This window comes from Lissotriton helveticus, chromosome 3_2 (assembly GCF_964261635.1).
Source record: "Lissotriton helveticus chromosome 3_2, aLisHel1.1, whole genome shotgun sequence".
NCBI lineage: Eukaryota > Metazoa > Chordata > Amphibia > Caudata > Salamandridae > Lissotriton > Lissotriton helveticus.
In genome coordinates, this window is record NC_136062.1 from 284,437,297 (window position 1) to 284,458,120 (window position 20,824).

Genomic DNA, 20,824 nt, shown 5'->3' on the forward strand with positions numbered 1-20,824 from the left:
CCATTTCGGTTTCCGTTCGTTGTTCCGGGGCCCTAGTCAGACGGATTTAGCCTTGCATTCCTGCTTTGTTCAGGCCATCTGTGATTTTACCTGGCGCGCACGAGTTCCGGTCTTTCTGCAGGAGGTGACACCTTCTTCGGGCAGAGTAACGCATTTACTGTGCCACGGAGAGCCACGCAAGATGGCTCCGCATGGTGTAGTAAATCTCACCTAAGGGCTTGTGTTGCCCTTGCATCACCTTGTGTGATGCAAGGGCAAAGCAGTGTAATGCAGCATTTCTTAACCTTCTCACTTCTGTGGACCCCACTGAATCACGAATGGAAGCTGCTTACCCCGCAAAAGCAATTTCTATGGTTTGAACTTCAAAACAATGCAAACAAATACAGAAACTAGGATATCAAACAAAACCACAAATTATTAAATATGTAATTTGACAAATAAATAAGCCAACAACAAAATTTTAATGGGAAGGTTGAAGGTTTTCAAAATGTTGTTTTATTTCTAAAAGACGAAGCGATATGGTAGACTCTACCATATCATTTTGTCTTTTTTGCTCCCAATGCCTGCTCTCTTTTTGTCAAAATATCGGAGTTCTGCTTCAACTCAGGGCATCAGTTATCTATTAGATATCGTTTGCTTTGCTTGCACTACTTACACAAACCAGGATAGAAATACCTGCTTAATTTTAAGCTTCCAGTTTCAAATGCCTTCACCTTTAAAGAGTACTTTAAAATTGTGGTTTTCGAATGTGCCTTTTTATGTATATCTACTTTATTAATCTGCTGGTGATAATACATTTTTTAAACAGTTGTGTAAATGCTCACATGCAATAACCATGTAATGGAAAATATTAGTACAAGAAAAATATGGAAACATAGATCAGTGAGTTAAGCACTGCTCCTGAGATGCGTGTTGACTCTGAGGGTTGCATTTATGAACGCTGGTAGGGCAAACTCGGCCCTTTATCCGTCACAGGTTGATTAATTGAGTAACTCTGACTTAAGTAATTTGTGACACTTGTTACTGTGGTGCGATACTAAACTAAAACGTGCTTTATATTCTAAAGTGCCAAGACAGAACACATTTCCTAAAGGTGTGTTTGATGGATAAAGTGACATATTCGTCTAGCCAGTTGCATTATACCCTTGTCTATCAATGTGGGCTTTATATAGCGGTGCCTTACTAGTGCTACAGAGGTGGGCAGTATGACATACTTACACCAGGGCCCCGGCTGTGTGGACTACTTCCAGCAATGTCCTGTTGGCGTAAAAGAGCCTCATAACTGCAATCTCTCTCCAGTGCTGCCCTGTCAGTGATTAATTATCAGGTTAGCTTCCTTAAGCAACACCCTCTCAGCCTTACAAAACAGGGCAGTGTGAGTTGACTACACCAGTTGCTTGTCAGTACAACAGGGCTGCGGCACAGTGAACTCCCTCAAACAGAGTCGTTTGTACACAGAACAGGGAGCTCCCTAAGGAGACCCCTAGCTCCTATGGTGACCCCTAGCACAACGAAAGACTCTGGGCCAGATGAAGGAAAAAGTAAGAATAGCAATACATTTGAATCATAAGGTGTGGACGGTAATAGGTGAGAAACATGTTTATTAAAAAAAGTGAATGTGCAAAATAATAAAAATAAATAATAAGCTAAAATCTAGAAAATTAAAGTTTTTTTGTTTAAGAGTTTTTATTGAGTTTTCAGAGAAATACAAAAAGGAAATAAGAAACAAAGAAGTAACATCATATGTCAGAACAATAAAACATAGTAAAAATATTGTATGAACAAATGATGGAAAGATGTAATAATATTAAATGCTACTAGAAAAAAAAAGAAGAAGAGAAGAGAGAGGAGAAATGAAAAAGAAGGAATGAAAAAATGTATATAATGTATAGGATAAAAGATCATGAAGGTAGAGAGAAAGGTAGAAAAGAAGTATTAAGATATAGATGCATGGGAAGCAAAATAAGTAGTGAAAGGTAACCAAAGAAGATCAGATTTAATTTTCTGGGGTAAAGGAGAAGAGGAGACAGTAGCAATTCGATGCTCATCACAAATGAAATTCCACCAAGTCATTGAGGATAGTGTAGAACTGTCTTTCCAACATGCCATAATAACTTTCAAAGCTAATGCATTAAATAGGTCAAATAATAGGTATATAGGAGTACAATTTGCAAAATCAGGCGAAGATGGACCTAGAAAAATGTTTTGCAATGATACCGTTATATTACATATGAAAATTTTCATACAGGTAGGCCAAATAGAACGCCAAAAGCTCATAACATTAGTACAGTCAAAAATGTGATGTCTTTAAGTTCCGGTAAAATTAGAGCAGACCAACATAAGGGAGACAAGGTAGGGGAAAACTTGGATATACAAATATGGGTTAGTATTATAGATAAAGTAAAGCGATTGAGTGACACGTGCAGCAGCAGAAATGTTGAATAACTTAGACCATAACTTATCCCAATCAGAGACAGGTAGTGATAAAGCTAAGTCGGTTTCCCAGGCTAATTCTGTAAGAGATTTAGGTTGTTCAGTAATATGTAAAAAAAGTAATTTATAAATATGAGCTGCTTTAGGTATATGTTCTTGAGAAATATTGTATAGCGGTGTAGGTGGAATTATTGAGGAGGGAATATTGGAAAGGTCAAAAGTATTTAAATGTGATTGCAGAGCTGTTGATATTAAAACATATTCCACAAGAAAAGAGTCTGGTAAACAATATTGCAATTGTAACATTGAAAAGGGAATGACAGAATTGAGATAAATGAGTTGATACACAAAAAGAATTCCCTTCTCCTTCTAATGTTTGTAGTAGAATGGCTTACTTTTATACTTAATATATTTGTTATACCAAATAGTGGAAGACAAAAAACATTGAAGAGGGTTAAGACCCTCAACAAATACGTTATATAGTAGGGATTGGGAGTATTTCAAAATAGGATTATTGGATATAAATGTACAGTTAGTCATGAGAATTATATTACGAAAAGAAAAATCTTTGAAAAAAGAAATAGGAGTGTCACCAAAGTCAAAGGAGAGGGCAAAAAATTGTCTGATTAAAAAGGCATCGTGATATGTTTTGAAATTTGGAAAACGTACCCCTCCTTCAAATTTGAGGCACTTAGGCTTCGCAAGAGAAATGCGTGGCTGTTTTTTGTTCCAAAGAAATTTAGTGCAGATTGAATTAAGTTGAGAGAAATATGATACGGGGATTTGAAAAGGTAACATAGATAAGGTACATAGGATATGAGGGACAATCATCCTTTTAATTGTATCAAGTCTACCCCACCAGGGTAAATGAAGAGGTGACCAAGTAAGTAGCAGAGATTGAATCTTATTGACTAATGCATGAAACATGTGGGGTTTTTTTAAACAGTTTTTATTGGCTTTTCATCAAGTTACACAAAACATGCAATATTCAGTTTTTCCGGCATGTAAATACATAGAATAAATCCTTCCGTTTATACGAGTCAGCATAGCATTTAGATATCAACATCTGTTATTTCACATTACAACATATTTGTAAGTATTAGATGATTGGATCTTTGAAAGTTCCCTCTCTCATGGGTGATCCCCAGACTCTACATGACCTGAATTCTTCCCCCCGCGACCATAGACCATAGACAGCAAAATAATAATAGTAGTCCTTCCTCTCCTCCCAATATACCCTAGCACACATCCATTACATCTTCCATATTTTAACTTTTCCCCATCATGGGCTTGCTTCAGGTTCATACACATCTTGTGGAGGTTCACATAGGTTTCCTCGATAATCGTTCCATTTCCCCCAGATCTTGGACCATTTTTTAGGGCAGCCCCTATGTACGTATACAGCTCTTTCTGCCACCATTGCTGCATCCATATCATTCCCCCATTGTGTGCACGTGGGTATCAGTCCGGAACCCCACTTCCTAGCAATGTTCCGCTTTGCAAGGGCCATGCCAGTGTCACCCAGGTCCGCAACCCTCGATTCAGATCTGTAGGTGACCAGATATTTAACAGATAACACCTGGGTTCTGGCCGCAGTTCTATCCCACTTGCTTCAGACATTTCCGACAGAACATTTGCCCAACACGTTTGTATTCTGGGAGAATCCCATAGTATATGAAAGAATGTTCCCGGGGATCCGCAACCCCGCAGGCAGTCAGGCTCTGTGGTGTGACCTGGCTTATGCAGTAGCGTGCGGGAATAGTATATTCTGTGCAATATTTTTAACTGTATGAGTTTTAGCCGAGACGGTATGGAGGCCTCTCTCGCTGATGCTAGTGCATACAACCAGTCTTCGTCATCTATGTCTCCCAGTTCCAACTCCCACTTGCTACGTAGAACCACCGCGGGGTCCGGGAGATTGTTTACCAATTTGCGGTATGTGAGTGAGATCGCTTTCTTGTCAAGGTGGTCAGTGAGGAGTCTATCCTCCAGGGGGGAGGATTCGGCAAGTGTGGTGCCCGGTGGGATGGCCCCCTGCAGCGCATGTTTGATTTGAGCGTATCTATATTGCTCGGTATCCGCCATTCCATACTTCTCTTGCAGAGCTGTTAATGGGACGATCTCCCCCCGTATCCACAAGTCGCCTATTCTGGAGATACCAATGAGGTCCCATTGCCTGAACCCCTTAGTATTTGCCAAGATACCAAGGCGACGTGTATCCCAGAGCGGTGAGGCCAGCGTGAGCACTCCCTCCCATCCCAGGGCCCTCTGTGCCGTATGCCAAATCTTAACTGTGTGGGCCGTAGGGCCTGTGAATGTATGGCGTCGTTTGTTCGTATAAAGTGCTCTCATCAGCTGGTCTGGAGGAAGCATAGTCCTATCAAGGCTATAGGCTGGGTTATGTTGTGGAGCATGTAACCACTGATTGACTACCATTAGTTGTGCAGCCCAGTAATACAGTTTTACACTTGGCAGGGCGATCTCCCCGTCGTACCAGCTGCGGATTAGTTTGGAGTGCGCTATGCGGGCTGGTTTTCCGTCCCACAATAGTGAGGAGATTTCTGCGTCAATTGACTTAAAATATGTGAGAAAGACCGGAAATGGGGTGTTTTGCAATTCATAGAGGAACCTAGGGAGTGAAAGCATCTTAAACAGTGCTGCCCTTCCCAACAGTGTCAGTTGGAGGGAGCGCCAGTGTGTTACATCCGATTTTAGCCTCCGTAGGGGTTCTAGTAAATTTTCTTCCACAAAGATCGCTTCCTGTGGGGTGACATATTTTCCAAGGTATCTAAACCCTCTGGTCACAGTTTGTAGGGTGCTTGCAGGAGGCAGTGTGGGTATTCGTCCATGTAATACATATAGAAGCGATTTGGTCCAGTTAATAGTGTATCCTGACACTTCCCGTAGGTCTTGAGTGCGGTCATCAGTGCTGCCAGGGACGAGGAAGGGGACATTAAATATATTAATACGTCATCGGCGTAGAGGGAGATGCGATCTTCCCAGCCCGCCTCCCATGTGATCCCAAGGATCATAGGTTCCAAGCGGATTTTTACTGCCAGGGGTTCTAGTATGAGTGCGAATAGGAGTGGGGATAGTGGGCACCCCTGCCTCGTTCCGCAACCCAGCGTGATTGTACTCGATATATGGCCATTAGCAACTACTTGTGCCCAGGGTGCTGTATAGAGTAATTTAATCCAGCCACAGAATTTGGGGCCAAATCCCATCTTTCTAAGTACCACGAAAAGGAATGGCCACTCCACGGGGTCGAACGCCATTGTAGCGTCTAGGGATAGAATGGCCGCGTCTTCACGGAGCAGTGGAATGCAGTGCAGTACCCCATTTAGGCGTCGCAGGTTAAGGGACGTGTTTCGTCCGGGCATAAAGCCCGATTGGTCCGGGTGCACCAGTGTTGTAAGGTGCGGCGGTAAGCGCAGTGCCAATAGTTTCGCTAAGACTTTCGCATCCGCGTTCATTAGCGAAATCGGCCGATATGAGGACGTTTGATCAGGCGGTTTACCCGGTTTGTGTATCGTGACTATGGTGGCTAATCATTGGTCAGCCGTAAGTGTGCCCTGTGCTAAACATTCATTATACATAGGAAGCATATGCGGGATGATCTATTGCGTCATGGCTTTATATAGCTCCACAGGTAAACCGTTCGGTCCCATTGCCTTGCCCGTGTGTAAAGCTGCTACGGCCTTACCCAATTCGTCTCCTGTTAAATCGCCATCGAGAGCTTGTGCATCTTCCTGTGATAGAGTGGTAAGGGGTATGTCCTGGAGGAAGTTCATGCTATCTTCTTTTGTCACCCCGCCTCGTGTTTTGTATACAGTTTCATAATAGGTGGCCATTTCCTCCACTATCTTTGAAGGAGAAGTTGTGTGTGTGCCATCCGGGAGTGTTAATTTGGCTATCCATCTATCTGCTCTGTCCTTCCTTTCAAGCCATGCGAGCATTTTCCCTGTCTTATCTCCCAACTCGTAGACCCTATGTAGAGTGTCAGTGAGTCTAGTTTTTGCCATTCCCTCTGCATATGCCCTATATTCTTGGGATGCTAGGGCTAGTGTTTGTGCCTTTTCCTCCGAGGGATCTGAGGCGTGGGCTAATTCTGCCATCTGGACTTCCGTTTCTAGCGACTCAATGGTTGCCTTCTGGCTCTTCTTGTGTCTAGTGATACTGGAGATAGCTTGTCCCCTAATCACTGCCTTGTACGCCTCCCAGAGGATTGATGGCGAGGCCACAGATGACACGTTTTCGTCAAAGTATTGTGTGGTTGAGGTTTTCAATGCTTTCGCTATTGTGTGGTTTTTTAAATAACCCGGATAGACTGGGTATACCCGTTGTCGTCTAGTGGGTTGTACTGTATAGGTGAGTTGGACTGGGGAGTGGTCAGATATCCTCCTCGGTATGTGTTCTAAGGTCGTTATCCTCTCAGGAGGGATCGCTAATGTCAACATATAGTCTATCCAGGAGAGACTATTATGGGCTCCCGAGTGAAATGTGTAGTGGCGGTCATTTGGGTGTTTAAGTCTCCACATATCTACCAGTTCCAAAGCGTCCAGAAAAGCTTTAAAGAGTTGGTTAGGCCTGGTAGCCTCTCGAGGAGGCTGCCGATCTATCGCCGAGTTCAATACTGCATTGAAGTCGCCCCCCATGATTATTTCTCCTTCTGGAAGTTCTAGTAGTAGTTTCCCCAGGTCTTGGAAGGTCCCTTGGTGCAGTGCGGGGGGGTATATAACGATAGTATATTGTAGGTTCTCCCCTCCCATTGACAATTGACCGCAGCAAAGCGACCCTGGTCGTCAGTCCATGTGTGTTTGATCATCAGTGGAGCATTTCTTTGGACAAGGATGCATAACCCACGGGAGCCAGAGGAGAACTCAGCGCGTGTGACCATTTTGAAACCCCAACAGTTCAGAGCCTTACAGGTCGCCCCTACCAGGTGTGTTTCTTGTAATAGAACCAAAGTGGGTGCTTTTCCTTTTAAGTATTGGAGGACCAGGCCCCGTTTAATTTTGTGTCCTAGCCCGTTTATGTTCTATGATACAATAGTCAGTGGAGGGGAGATCAATGGTTGCGACAGAGGGTCAAGTGCCGGGTGATCGCGCTCTGTCATAGTATCTGGCGTGTAAGTGTATCAGTACTACCGAGTTCTTTACCCGGGCTGAAGCCCGGCGCATGCTAACTCCTGGAGCGTATTCCAGGGCGCCTACCAACCGCCCCATAGGGTGGGCACAGTGTATGACCGGGAGTAACAGGCGTCTCGTTAGGACTCGCCTCCCTCGAGGCAACCTGCCTGAGTGTGTTGATAGGAACCAGAGTGTGTGGTGTGTGCACATATGAAAAGCCAGCCAAGTTAGAAACAGGTAACAATAACAAAAACATAACAAACTCAAAACGTGTAAATCCCTTACCCCCCCACCCTGCCTCCCTGCCCGGCGGATAAAAACCTTTCCACCTCCCCAACTGAGCAGAGTGCTTACAGTCCCAACTCATGAATATTGTTCGTGGGGGTGAGACTTCTGTGTCCTCTGGTGAGCCCCCCCTCTGTTAGTGTCCATGCAGTGCCGATTGTGATCAATAGTCCTACCTGCAGGAGTCCCTTCTTTTGTGACCGGAGTCTTACCATGTCCAGCTATCCACAACTGTCGGTTAATAGTCTCTTCGTCTCCCCATGTGCCCGACGTACCTCGGCTTTTTAAAGGAGGGAATAAGTAGACGTCTTAGTCCAATAAACAAACACCAAGGTGATGGATACAAGTCTCAGTGTCCTTTGTGCGGTGAACCGTGCTTATTCAGTCTCGTTGGTTTCCTGAGGGCCTCTATTTCCCTTGTTCCGTTGCTGGTCACGATTCCTGGTTCCTCTCGCCGGGCTCCATCCTTCTAGCCAATCCTGGGCGTCTCGCGGTGATTCGAAGAACCATGTCTTTCCTTCCGATTCGACTCTGAGCCTCGCTGGAAAAATCATAGAGTACTTGAGTTCTCGAGCTCGTAGTTCCTTTTTTACATCCGTGAAGCCTCTTCGTTGCTGAGCTACGGCCGCTGTATAATCTGGATAGAGATTTATTTCAGAGTTATCGATTTTTAGCGGCGGGCGTGTGCGCGCTGCCCCTGGTTTTGGCTTTCCTCCGGGTACCCGGTGGGTTCGCTCCACCGAGAAATATTTCGATAGTCCTTTGGGTTGGAGCTGGTTATGTATGAGGTCTTCAACGTATAAGTATAGGGCCGGGCCGCCTTCAGATTCTGGCACACCGATCAGGCGCACGTTATTACGTCTCGAGCAACCTTCTTGATCGTCCAGCTTAGCCCTTAGTGTGGCATTGTCGTCTTCTAGCCTTTGGACTCTACGCTGCAGGTCTGTCGTGTCTCCCACCAGCTCAGTAGTTGTCTTCTCCACCTCCACGAGACGGTCGGACATTTTCGCAAAGTCCGCTCTAATCAATGAGACATCTGTTGATATTGCGCCCATGGAGGATTGCATTGTTTTTAGCGTTGCCATGACGTCATGGAGGGTGATCTTATCGGCGTTATGCGTATCACCCGTGTGCTGGGGCGGTGTTCCCGGTGCCTACCCTCTTGTATTGTCCGGTGGGTCTTTGTGATAAACAAATGTGTCCAATTTCGAGACCTGTTGGCCTCTTGTCCCCCTGCCACTCATTTTAAAAGCCGCAGGATATAATGCTTAGCCTGGAGGTCGGGTTGCTCAGAGTATCTTCAACCAAATGCTATAGCGGAGCGTCAGCCCCTTCAATCACCGGGCTAGCAGGTCGGATTCAGCGTGGTCTATGCATAAGTGTGACTTCTGCCCTCCAAGTATCGATGGTAAGGCCGCTGCATCAATGGCTCCTCGCGCAGCAGCAATGCCAGTGCTATTTGATATGTCCCACAGTGCAGAGTCCGTGCGTTGCGATGTTTCACCAGCGGGGAGTCACTGCGGCTCTGTAATGGGCCGGATTCTACTAGCTTATGTGGGCAGCCCGTTTTCCGTCCTCACCTTTGTAGTGTCCTCCGCCCCCGAGGCCGCCCTTATCACCGGTGCGCCGTCCGCCGTATATTCCTCCCCGCCTGGGTAGTCGGTCAGGGTTTAGCGGGACGTCTATGTGTGCTGATATTCTGCGAGCGCTTCCGCCGTTTTCTTTCAGGCTAGAAACAACTGGGGCTGGCTCTAATCAGTAAGGCTGAGCCTGATAACCAAAACAACGGAGAGAGAATGCCAATACTGATAATCTAATTCATACACCAATTTGTCAACCAAATAAAGACTACTGTTCAAAACTGGGAAGTGCTATTTAATAGCTGTTTGGGAAGTGCTATTTAATAGCTGTTTTATTCTACAAATATATTGAAAGGTGCAATGACTTTAAACCTTAGTGTATAATGTCAATACAATTTTTTGACAAAGATGAAAAAGGACACAGTGCAAGGTAAAAAATCAACCGTACAGTCATAGATCAAACATATCACAGTCATACCACAAGCATTCATGCATTCATACTAAGATACTTCACACAAACTGGGGAGTAGATACACCAGTGGGGGAAGTAGTACGTCTGCTGGACAATATAGAAAGATTCAAATGATACAATACACTCCTTAGAGTTAAATTAAATCAACTTTTTCAGAATTTTTTAAAACGAGAGTGAATGTACAAAATGTCACAGCTAGTATAGCACAGATCAACACTAGGACAACCAAAAAGCAGACCTAGAGAAAAGAGGCCTACGCGTTTCGAATCCCTAGTAATCGAGGGGATTCTCCTCAGGGCCAAATTATTCTGAAAAAAAAAAGAAGAGCCTATGTATGCAGGTTTCAGAAACAAGAACACTAAAGAGCACTACAACACCTAAAAGTACTCAGCTTACCAATAGGAGTATATCCAGAGAAACGAATTCAAAGTGGAAGCAGCCTGTAGATATAAATCAAAAAAAGGGAGAAAAATATACAAAAATATGTGTATAAGAATGATGTGATCTAGGGGGGACACTGGGTCTAATCAACATTTCATCTAATTAAGCCCCCTTCGAAACGCGCAGTCCCGGAAACTCTTGGTAAGACGCTTGCCCAGTTGGTAATGTTTGACCCTATATTCAGTAGCGACTTGGCACTTACGCAGTTGTCATTTAATTATCTGCACGCCAGGACACGTCACCATCCATGACAAAGGTACTTTCGTTTTTCATACCTGTTGATTAGACCCAGTGTCCCCCCTAGATCACATCATTCTTCGTTTCTCTGGATATACTCCTATTGGTAAGCTGAGTACTTGTAGGTGTTGTAGTGCTCTTTAGTGTTCTTGTTTCTGAAACCTGCATACATAGGCTCTTCTTTTTCTTTTTCAGAATAATTTGGCCCTGAGGAGAATCCCCTCGATTACTAGGGATTCGAAACGCGTAGGCCTCTTTTCTCTTGGTCTGCTTTTTGGTTGTCCTAGTGTTGATCTGTGCTATACTAGCTGTGACATTTTGTACATTCACTCTTGTTTTAAAAAATTCAGAAAAAGTTGATTTAATTTAACTCTAAGGAGTGTATTGTATCATTTGAATCTTTCTATATTGTCCAACAGACGTACTACTTCCCCCACTGGTGTATCTACTCCCCAGTTTGTGTGAAGTATCTTAGTATGAATGCTTGTGGTATGACTGTGATATGTTTGATCTATGACTGTATGGTTGATTTTTTACCTTGCACTGTGTCCTTTTTCATCTTTGTCAAAAAAATTGTATTGACATTATACACTAAGGTCAAAGTCATTGCACCTTTCAATATATTTGTAGAATAAAACAGCTATTAAATAGCACTTCCCAGTTTTGAACAGTAGTCTTTATTTGATTGACAAATTGGTGTATGAATTAGATTATCAGTATTGGCATTCTCTCTCCGTTGTTTTGGTTTTCTTTCAGGCAGCTTATTGCAGTGTCCGCTGCGGTGCTCCGTTCCCGCTGGGCCTGCCACTTACGATAGTGCCCGGCTTCTGGCGCCAAAACAGGCCGCAGTCTTGCCAACGGTGTAGCTCCTCGGTCAGACCACGCACAGGGACACGGGTGGGATCGACGTGCACTGGAAGGGTCACCGCTTCTGGTTCTTCAATTTAGCAACTGCGGTGATGCTGGATTAATGATCGGATCGGTGGAGGAGTGGTCTTCAGTCACAGAGCTCCTTCAGACTGCGGCCATCTTGGCTGGTCGCTAGCCACGCCCCTGAAACATATGTTTAAGAGTGACATTCAAAGTCGCAGAAAACCATATACCAAGGTACTTTATTTTATTGGGACACGAAGTAAAATTAGTATCATTAAACATATATTGGTAGCATGATGAATTTAACGGTAATACTTCTGTTTTAGAAAAGTTCAATTTATATCCCGAAATACTGGAATACAATTTAACTTCTTCTAGAAAGGGAGGAAGGGATATAATAGGGTTCGACATATAGACTAATATATCATCCGCGTAGGCTGACATTTTAATTTCTAAAGAATTATGAGTGATACCAGAAATATGAGGTTGACCACAAATACGTTCAAGGAATGGTTCATTGCATAAAACAAATAATAAGGGTGATAGAGGGCAACCTTGTCGAGTACCTCTGGAGAGGGAAAAGTATTTAGAAAAGCGGATATTTACAAAAATACAAGCCCTGGGGGAGGAATATAACAATTTAATATATGATATAAAAGTAGGGCCGAATCCAAACCAATGAAGAGTTTTAAACATAAACTGGCAATTAATTCGGTCAAAGGCCTTCTCAGCATCCAAAGATAGAGCAGCTAAAGAGGATTTAATTTTCTTGCTTAAGGAAATGATATTGGCAAACATACGAGCATTGTCCGCAGCCAATCTGCCCTTAATGATACCAGATTGATCAGTTTTAACCAACAATGGGATAATACTCTCCCGGCAGGTTGCAAGAATCTTTGCAAATATTTTCAGTCATAATTGAGTAGCGATATCGGGCGATAATTTTTACAAAGAGAATGGTCTTAGACGGGTTTGGGTATAAGAACAATTAAGGCTTCCATAAAGGAACCCGAGGCTTTGGAGTTACAGATAAAGGAATTGAAAAGTGCCAAAAGTTTGGGAATGAAAATGGAGGAATAAAATTCAATGGGAAGGCCGTCAGGACCAGGAGCTTTGGACTTCTTCAAGGATTTAATAGCGTCAGTTATTTCTTGTAAAGTAACATCTCTTTCTAATGTAACAAACTCATCAGGTAAGGAAGGGGGGAGGGAAGGCCAGAAAAGAAGGTATCAACATTTTGAGGGGAGGGATTCGTATCATCGGAATATAATGACTGATAATACTTGTGAAATACATGAGCGACATCCTCATCCGATGAGACAAGAGTATTAGAAGTTTCATTCAGAATAGGCCCAATATGTTTACGTTCAGATTTGATTTTTAAGTAGTTGGCCAACATCTTACCAGCTTTATTTTGACCTCCATGATATTTAGATTTAATTTTAAGAAGGACATTACAAGCATCAAAGGTGGCCAACTTATTAAGCTCAGATTTGACCCTAATCAGATCATGCAGTGTTGAGGGGGATTTAGTGGTAAAATATACATGTTCCAGAAGTGTTAGTTGCTGCATGGGCGCTGCATATTTTTTACGAGCAATTTTCTTTTTGTTTGCAACATAGGAAATAGTGAAAGCACAAAAAGATGCCTAAAGCATCCCAAGTGTTGGAAATGGAGGTGTCAGCCTGGTTATTAAGTGTGAAGAACTCTAATAAATTGAGTAGCTGTTGTAATAAAATGAGTATCAGATAATAAAAAAGTATTTAACTTCCATCTACTAAATTTAGGTGAATTTAAAGTAAGGTCCAAAACAGAAAGAACAGGTGCATGATCAGAAATGAAAATAGAACCAATCTCAGATGATAATAACGATGGCAATAGGGATTTGCTAATCAAAATATAGTCAATTCTAGAACGAGTTTGATGAACAGTCGAAAAAAGGTAAACTCATGAGAGTCAGCATTACAAGTTGTCCAAGGATCAAATAATGGACGAGAGGCAATGGCAGATTGAAAGGATTTGTGGGATTTATCTGGGTTAAATTTACATTTGGATTGTCTGTCGGAGTAGGGATCTAACAATTGATTAAAATCACCAGCAACTACAATATTCGGAGAGTCAATAGAAGCAAATATAATTTTTATGGAATTCCAAAATTCGGGATCGGGTCTGACAGGGCCATAAAAGTTCAAAAGAACTATTTCTTTACCTTGAATAACAACTTTAGCCATTACCCATCGTCCATCAGTATCATTGTGAGTAGACAAAATTTGCACTTGAAGAGATTTATGAAACAATATTGCAACACCCCCTCTGTTAGCAATTGAAGGAGAAAACCCCACTTGGCCCACCCATTGTCACTTCAATTTAAGCAATTCAGTGTCATTACAATGCGTTTCTTGAATGAAGGCGACCTGAGCATTTAAGTTTGATAAATGAGAAAGTACCTTTTGCCTTTTTACGGGGTGACCAAGACCACGAACATTCCATGTGACAAAATTACACATAATGGCGGGTTGGGAAGGTGAGATATGGAAGGAGATGACACATCGTAAGGAAACATCTAAAGGAAAAGAAACACCATATATCAGGTAGACGTAAATAACACATCATGAAAAAATCAAAGGATTGATAAACACATGCAACCTATGAAATGTAGAGGAAAGAAAAAAACAACAACAAAAAGAATGAAAGGAGGGGAAAAGAAGAATGGAGAATAGAGGAAAGAGAAGGTTGATCAAGGAAAAAGATCCAGATCTAAGAGAACAATGCAAAGCGTGGTACATGGGGTGCAACTGCGGAGACGGAAGATGGAGCAACGGAGAAAGGAAGAAATAGAATAGAATTATGATAAGCCATCAGAGAAAAGAAAAGGAAAAGATACAAGAAAGTTAGCGATGAGGAGAGGAGCCAGAAGCAGAATTCAGGGACAAGTTTTGAAGAAATGATTTCAGTTTAGTAGGATCATCAAAGGAATGTGAGGAGCCCTCATGAGTGAATTTACAAAGGCAAGGATGTAAAATGCCATAACGAATATTCAACTGTCTCATTCGTGCCTTGGTTGCATTGGATAGATCTTGAGACAGACAGATGGTGTGACCAAACCAAATGAGACGACGTTTGCCTTTGCTGCTGTGAGGACACTCATAAGATCTGTAAATTCCAAAAATAGCATAATAATTCCTCTAGGTCTGGAGGAATTTGGTTGTAAACGTCCAAGTCTGTGGGCACGCTGAATATTCAATGAATGCTAAACAAACGGGATAGCCGACACTCTTTTCATCAGTTAAATTGAGCAACACAGCTAAGCAGCTGAATATCTCAGACAAACTAATAAGACTACAAAAGAAACATGTTAGAACCGAACTGCACGGACACTTTCTACTTGCCAATCGAAAGGAGGGTGTCATACCTTGGGGACTACAGATAAAAAACGTTCCGGTCATCTTTACTGATGACCCAGTATATAGAAAGGGGTTTAGCTGCATCAGCACCAAATGCAGTAGAGATTTGATGGTGCATACCATCGAGACGGCCCAGAGAATTTGCAAAAAGGAAGAGGAAGAGATTGAGGAACAGCTCCAAGCAATTAAAAATAACCATACTGAAACGGAGGCCAAATTACTGTTAGAAAAGATTGAAAAAGAACTGGCAACTTTTAAGGATCATACTATCAACTTTAAAACAACTAAATTTGAAAAAGATCTCAAGAATTTTAGTCTCGAGGCAGTATACCCGTACCTCAAGGACGATTTCTATACCCGCCAAGACCCTACCAGGTATTTGAACACCTATAAGGGCAGATCTAGAAAGAAGTTCCTGACCTTTTCGGAGACATCCTCCTTGGAATCCACTGGAGATTCGGACGCTGGGGAAGGCCCTTCAAACAGAAATCCCCAAAAGAGACCTTTTTTAGGACAAGGCCAACAACAGAAGAGAACCAGATTCAAGCCCCAATGGGAAATGACCACACGGAAACAGCACTACAAGTCATAACCAAATCTCCGATCATCAATCTTTCGAACAAAGTGTTATCAGTGGCAGAGAAGGAGGTGCTCGAACTAGGCCTTTCGTTTGTACCTGGTACATTTATGGACTTCACTAAGATCAAGTTAGAAATGATGGAATTCTTTAGAAAAGTTCGTCTTAGATGGTTTTTCAGAGAATCTCCTGGCCAACTTCAAACTGAAGCATCTGGATTGCGGAATAAATCGTCTTTTTGCCCTTCCAATCAGAACACCTCTAAAAACATCATCACCTTCGAACGAGCAGTGATGTCATCATTGAATGTTCTGGAGAAGAAACGTGCCTTTGTACCACACAACTTGACCAAGGAACAAAAAGAAGCAATCCGTGAATTGAAGAACCAGCAGGATGCGATCATCAGACCGGCTGACAAGGGCAGCGCAGTGGTCCTGTGGTCTAAAGATCTCTACAAAGCTGAAGGAAGAAGCCACGTATATAACAAGGAGTGGTATCGCCAGATTTCCCAGGATCCTACAAGTCAAATTTCACAGGAAGTCAAGCTACTGGTAAATGAGGCAAAAGAAAAAGGTATATTGGGCCCGAAAGAATCTGAGTATCTGATTAAGAAATATCCTTGGGTACCTCATCTCTACTTCCTACCTAAGGTTCACAAAGACGCCACGACACCCCCTGGTCGACCCATAGTATCAGGGTGTGAAACCGTCTTAGAGCCAATTTCCAAGTTTGTAGAACCTTTAGTAGTCCAAGTACAATCGTATCTCAGAGATACAATGGACTTCATCAATAAAGTGGAAATGCTACAGTATGACTCTACCAAACAACTGATGGTAACAATGGACGTCATTGTATACGCAAATTCCCCAACAGGACGGATTGGATGTCATTGAAATATATCTTGAAAAAAGACCGCGCCCACATCGGGTTCCAACTGAGCTAATCCTAGCCTTTGCGAGACTAGCATTGAAAAGAAATTACTTCTCATTTGAGGATGAACTCTTTTTACAAGTCAAAGGCTCAGCGATGGGCTGTCCTTTTGCCCCCGAAATGGCTATTCTGTATATGGGACAGTACGAGGAGAAATTCATCTACAACAATAATCCGTACAAGGCACACATCCAGCAGTGGTTGCGATATATTGATGACGTGTGGTGCGTTTGGAATGGAACTATTCAATCTTTGGAGTCATTCCATATATGGCTTAACAACCGTTGCCCCGACATCAAGTTTAGTCTCACCTATGATTCCAAATCACTGCCATTTTTGGACGTGGAAGTCAAGGCTACACCGGATGGATTGGTTTGCTCCCTGTACCAAAAAAAGACGGACAAAAACAACGCCCTACACTTCAAAGGTTACCATCCCCGGAGTCTCAAAAACAATCTTCCCTATGGACAATTTCTTAGGGTAAGAAGAAACTGTTCAAGAGTCCAAGACTTTAACATTCACGGTCAAGCATTGGTCAAAAAACTGCAGGACAGAGGCTACCCAAGGAAGCTCCTCAAGCATTCCATGAAAAGGGCCAGGTGGACACCCAGAGAGCATCTTCTTGAGAAGAGATCCAGACCACCAACACAATGTTTGGTCTGTGTATCTACATTTGGACCCCATACACACCCTCTACAGAAAATCGTTTGCAATTCCTGGCATTTAGTCGAAGAGGTCCTCCCCAACGTGGGATCACCCTTATTCGCACTCAAAAAGAACCGCAGTATAGGAGAACAGATTACATCAACACGACCCCAAAAGAAGCGCGACACCCAGAGTACAATATTCGGTGCCCATCCAGTGAAGGGTCATCGGAAATGTGGTACCTGCTCGGTGTGCAACCTTACAGTCGAGGGTTCTCTATTTACAGATGGCAGGCAGTGTTGGCGGCATGAGGAACACACCAACTGCAAAACAAAATATGTGGTGTATGCCATTCAATGTCCGTGCCAAAAGGTGTACATTGGCAAAACAACACAAGAAATCAGATAAAGGATCATCCAACACCGGTCCAGAATGAACAATAAAATCCTCACTGCTCCATTGGTAGCGCACTTTGTACAGAAGAATCACAAGGCGGAAGAACTGAAATGGACTGTTTTGTCAGTTATCAAATTGGGTGGAGGTGGCGACCCTGAAATACGACTATCTCAGAGGGAAGCATACCTTATACTCAAATTTGATACAGCCAATATCGGACTCAATGACCTGTCCGAAATAAGCAATTTGTGAGCCACCCCTGCCTCTGTTGATTGACATTCTCGTACATTTTTCTTCCTATGACATGTCCGCCATTTGCAGTTCCGGTTCTAGCATGTCTCAATTTGTCTTGAGTTTGAATTCGTTGCAGTGTGATTTTGGGCCAACTCATTACCGGTAATTTTAACTGATCAAAACATCCCTCTGGGGTGTGGACAATATGTTCCATCATCCCTAGCTCTACATACGACTCTCACCGGCTTTTGAACCTCAAACCGTCCCGGGAATGTGACTACATGTACCATCATTCTCAGCGAAGCATGTGACCGCCAGCGTCTCCTTTTGACCTAGTTTCTCACGCGCGTGGCGCACTGATGCTACACGTCGCGAGTGAGGAGAACGGATCGTTCCAGCCGCACAGTGAGTAATATTGTCAACTGACAGCACTGTTACGCGTCCCATTTTGCACAAGATAGCGAGGATTTCTTAAAGCTTCCTCCGGCTTTTTTCAGGTAAATTCGGGCGGAATAAGCAGCAATAAGAGCTCCTCGAATCGAGTTAACCTACACTCAAGCGCATGGGAATTCCCTAAGCCACGCCGTGGGTCCACAACAAAGCTGTGAGTACTATGCGGGTATTAACCACAACCCCCCGTGTATTTACACAGTTACAACGAGTGGTAATTTACCAAGACGCTCTTTCACTTAATCCCTTAGGTTGGCTCCCGCTGGACTTTCCTCGTAAATCATTGTCCCATGTGACAATCGACCAATAATTCGTGCTAATAACGCCCTTCCACACAGGAAGGCTTTAATCCACGCTACACTTATTAATGTATATTAGCTAAACGGTTTGGCCAATGGTAACTGTTCTGACACACATTCTCGTCCGGTTACAGAACCGTGGCACGTGGGAGGCCCTCCACTACACTGCAACTGTATTAGAGTGACAATTTCCTGTCATTGGCAGGTACCACTCTTATTTCTCTTCTGAATCTGGAGTCTGAGTTTTTAATTTTTCCATATAGCTGTACACAAAGCTTACACCACCTTTTCATTATTATTATTTTCAGTTTGGGCTTCATCCAGTCCATGTCCTGAGGAGAACCCGTAATAACGTCGTGGTTCGAAACGAGTTGACCCTGAGCCTTGGAAACAGAACAAGGGTGCCACTAGGGTTGTTCAAATCTATACAGTGTTTTCCCTAGTCTTGCAACCCATTAATTTATTTTTCCTATCCTAGGCTTAGACAGATAGGCAGGCATTATTTTTGAACTGTTGTCCGCCTATCTATTTGTACTTAATATAAAGGACTGGTTTCTAATGTGAATTGATCATTAGGTATTTGATTTACTGTTTTTGGTGTCGCGGACCAACTGACAATACTTATTTTTAAGCACCTGTATAGCACTTGTACATTATCGCACACTTCACTTTTATATGTATATTTTCACTGTTCGGGGATTGTCTTTTTGATGATATATACAAATGAGATTGTGTTATGTTTTTCTAAAAATACAAAAAATCTAAAATAAAATAGATGACCCTCCAGAACTAATCGGCTGGGCGGGATCAAAAAAATCTGAAAACAAATCTGTCTGGCTATCCTGTTTGTTTAGCATATTTGAGTGGTCTAAGCCAGTTCAGATACAGGACCCAAACCTTTCTTCTTGCCCTACGAATATTCAATGAAGGCATTAAAGGAATTTCCAATAATTTGGGAATTAATTTCTTAAGGAAAAGAAGCATGTCTGTCCCTTCAATATTCTCCAGCAGGCCATACAAGCGAAGGTTGTTACGTCTATTTCGATTTTCAAGGTCCTCAGTATGGAGTTTGAGGCGATGGATTTCCTGTTCTAAGAATGGGATCTTAGTAGAAACATCATGAAGATCACTAATACGTTGCTCCATATCTAGAACTTTAGATTCCATACTAATCCATCTATCCTCTATCTGTTGGAGTTTGTCATTTGTCGTAGACATAAAAGATTTCAATCCCCTCACCTCATCTAAAATGGTGTCTAGACAGTATTTTTAGAAGACAATATGGGTGAAGGGGGATCATTTTTAGCTCTCTTGGGTTTAGTTCCTGTAGACGTAGCTTTAGTAAAAAGAGGTGCCTCAGCAGCCAATCTGGAGCGTCTTGGAGAATGAGATATGATTTTTAATCAAGATTTTAATCTACCCATACAATCAAAAGAAACACATCTTAGTTGAAAGAGAGGCAGAAAAAACGAGAGCAACAATAAATATCATGGAGCAATTCGCGGACCAGCACAAGGTGAATGAGCATTTAGCAAAACAAATGACCTAAATACTGCAGAGTGCTGGAGGGTAAAAGGCATATCCTTGTAAGGGAGAAGGCATGCAGCAGAAGACGAAAATATATTAAGAATATGGAAAGTCCACAAAAAATAGTGCAGAGTCATTTGTAAATGAGGAAAAGATTAAATCCATTCCTAATATAAATGACTACTATAAAGGTAAAATCCCAGCGTAGAGGAGATCAATCAATCAATCAATCAGGTCATTTGTAGAGCGCACTACTCACCCGTAGGGTCTCAAGGCGCTGGGAGGGGGGGGGTGCCGCTACTGCTCGAACAGCCAGGTCTTGAGCTTCTTCCTGAAGGAGAGGTGGTCTTGGGTCAGGCGCAGATTGGTGGGAAGTGAGTTCCAGGTCTTGGCGGCCAGGTAGGAGAAGGACCTTCCTCCTGTTGTCGCTCTTCGGATGCGGGGGACGGCGGCGAGGGCGTGGTTGGTTGATCTGAGGAGGCGCTTGGGAGTGTAGAAGTTGATCCGGTTGTTGAGGTAGCTCGGGCCTTGGTCGTGTAGGGCTTTGTGTGCGTGGGTGAGGAGACGGAAGGTGATTCTCTTGTTGACCGGGAGCCAGTGCAGATCTCTCAGGTGTCCGGAGATGTGGCTGCGTCGGGGGATGTCGAGGATGAGTCTCGCCGAGGCGTTCTGGATCCGCTGGAGTCTCTTCTGGAGTTTGGCAGTGGTTCCGGCGTAGAGGGCGTTGCCGTAGTCCAGTCGGCTGGTGACGAGGGCTTGGGTGACCGTCTTCCTCGTCTCGGTGGGGATCCACCGGAAGATCTTACGTAGCATGCGCAGGATGTTGAAGCATGACGAGGAGACGGCGTTGACTTGTCTGGTCATGGAGAGGGAGGAGTCCAGGATGAAGCCCAGGTTGCGTGCGTGGTCCGT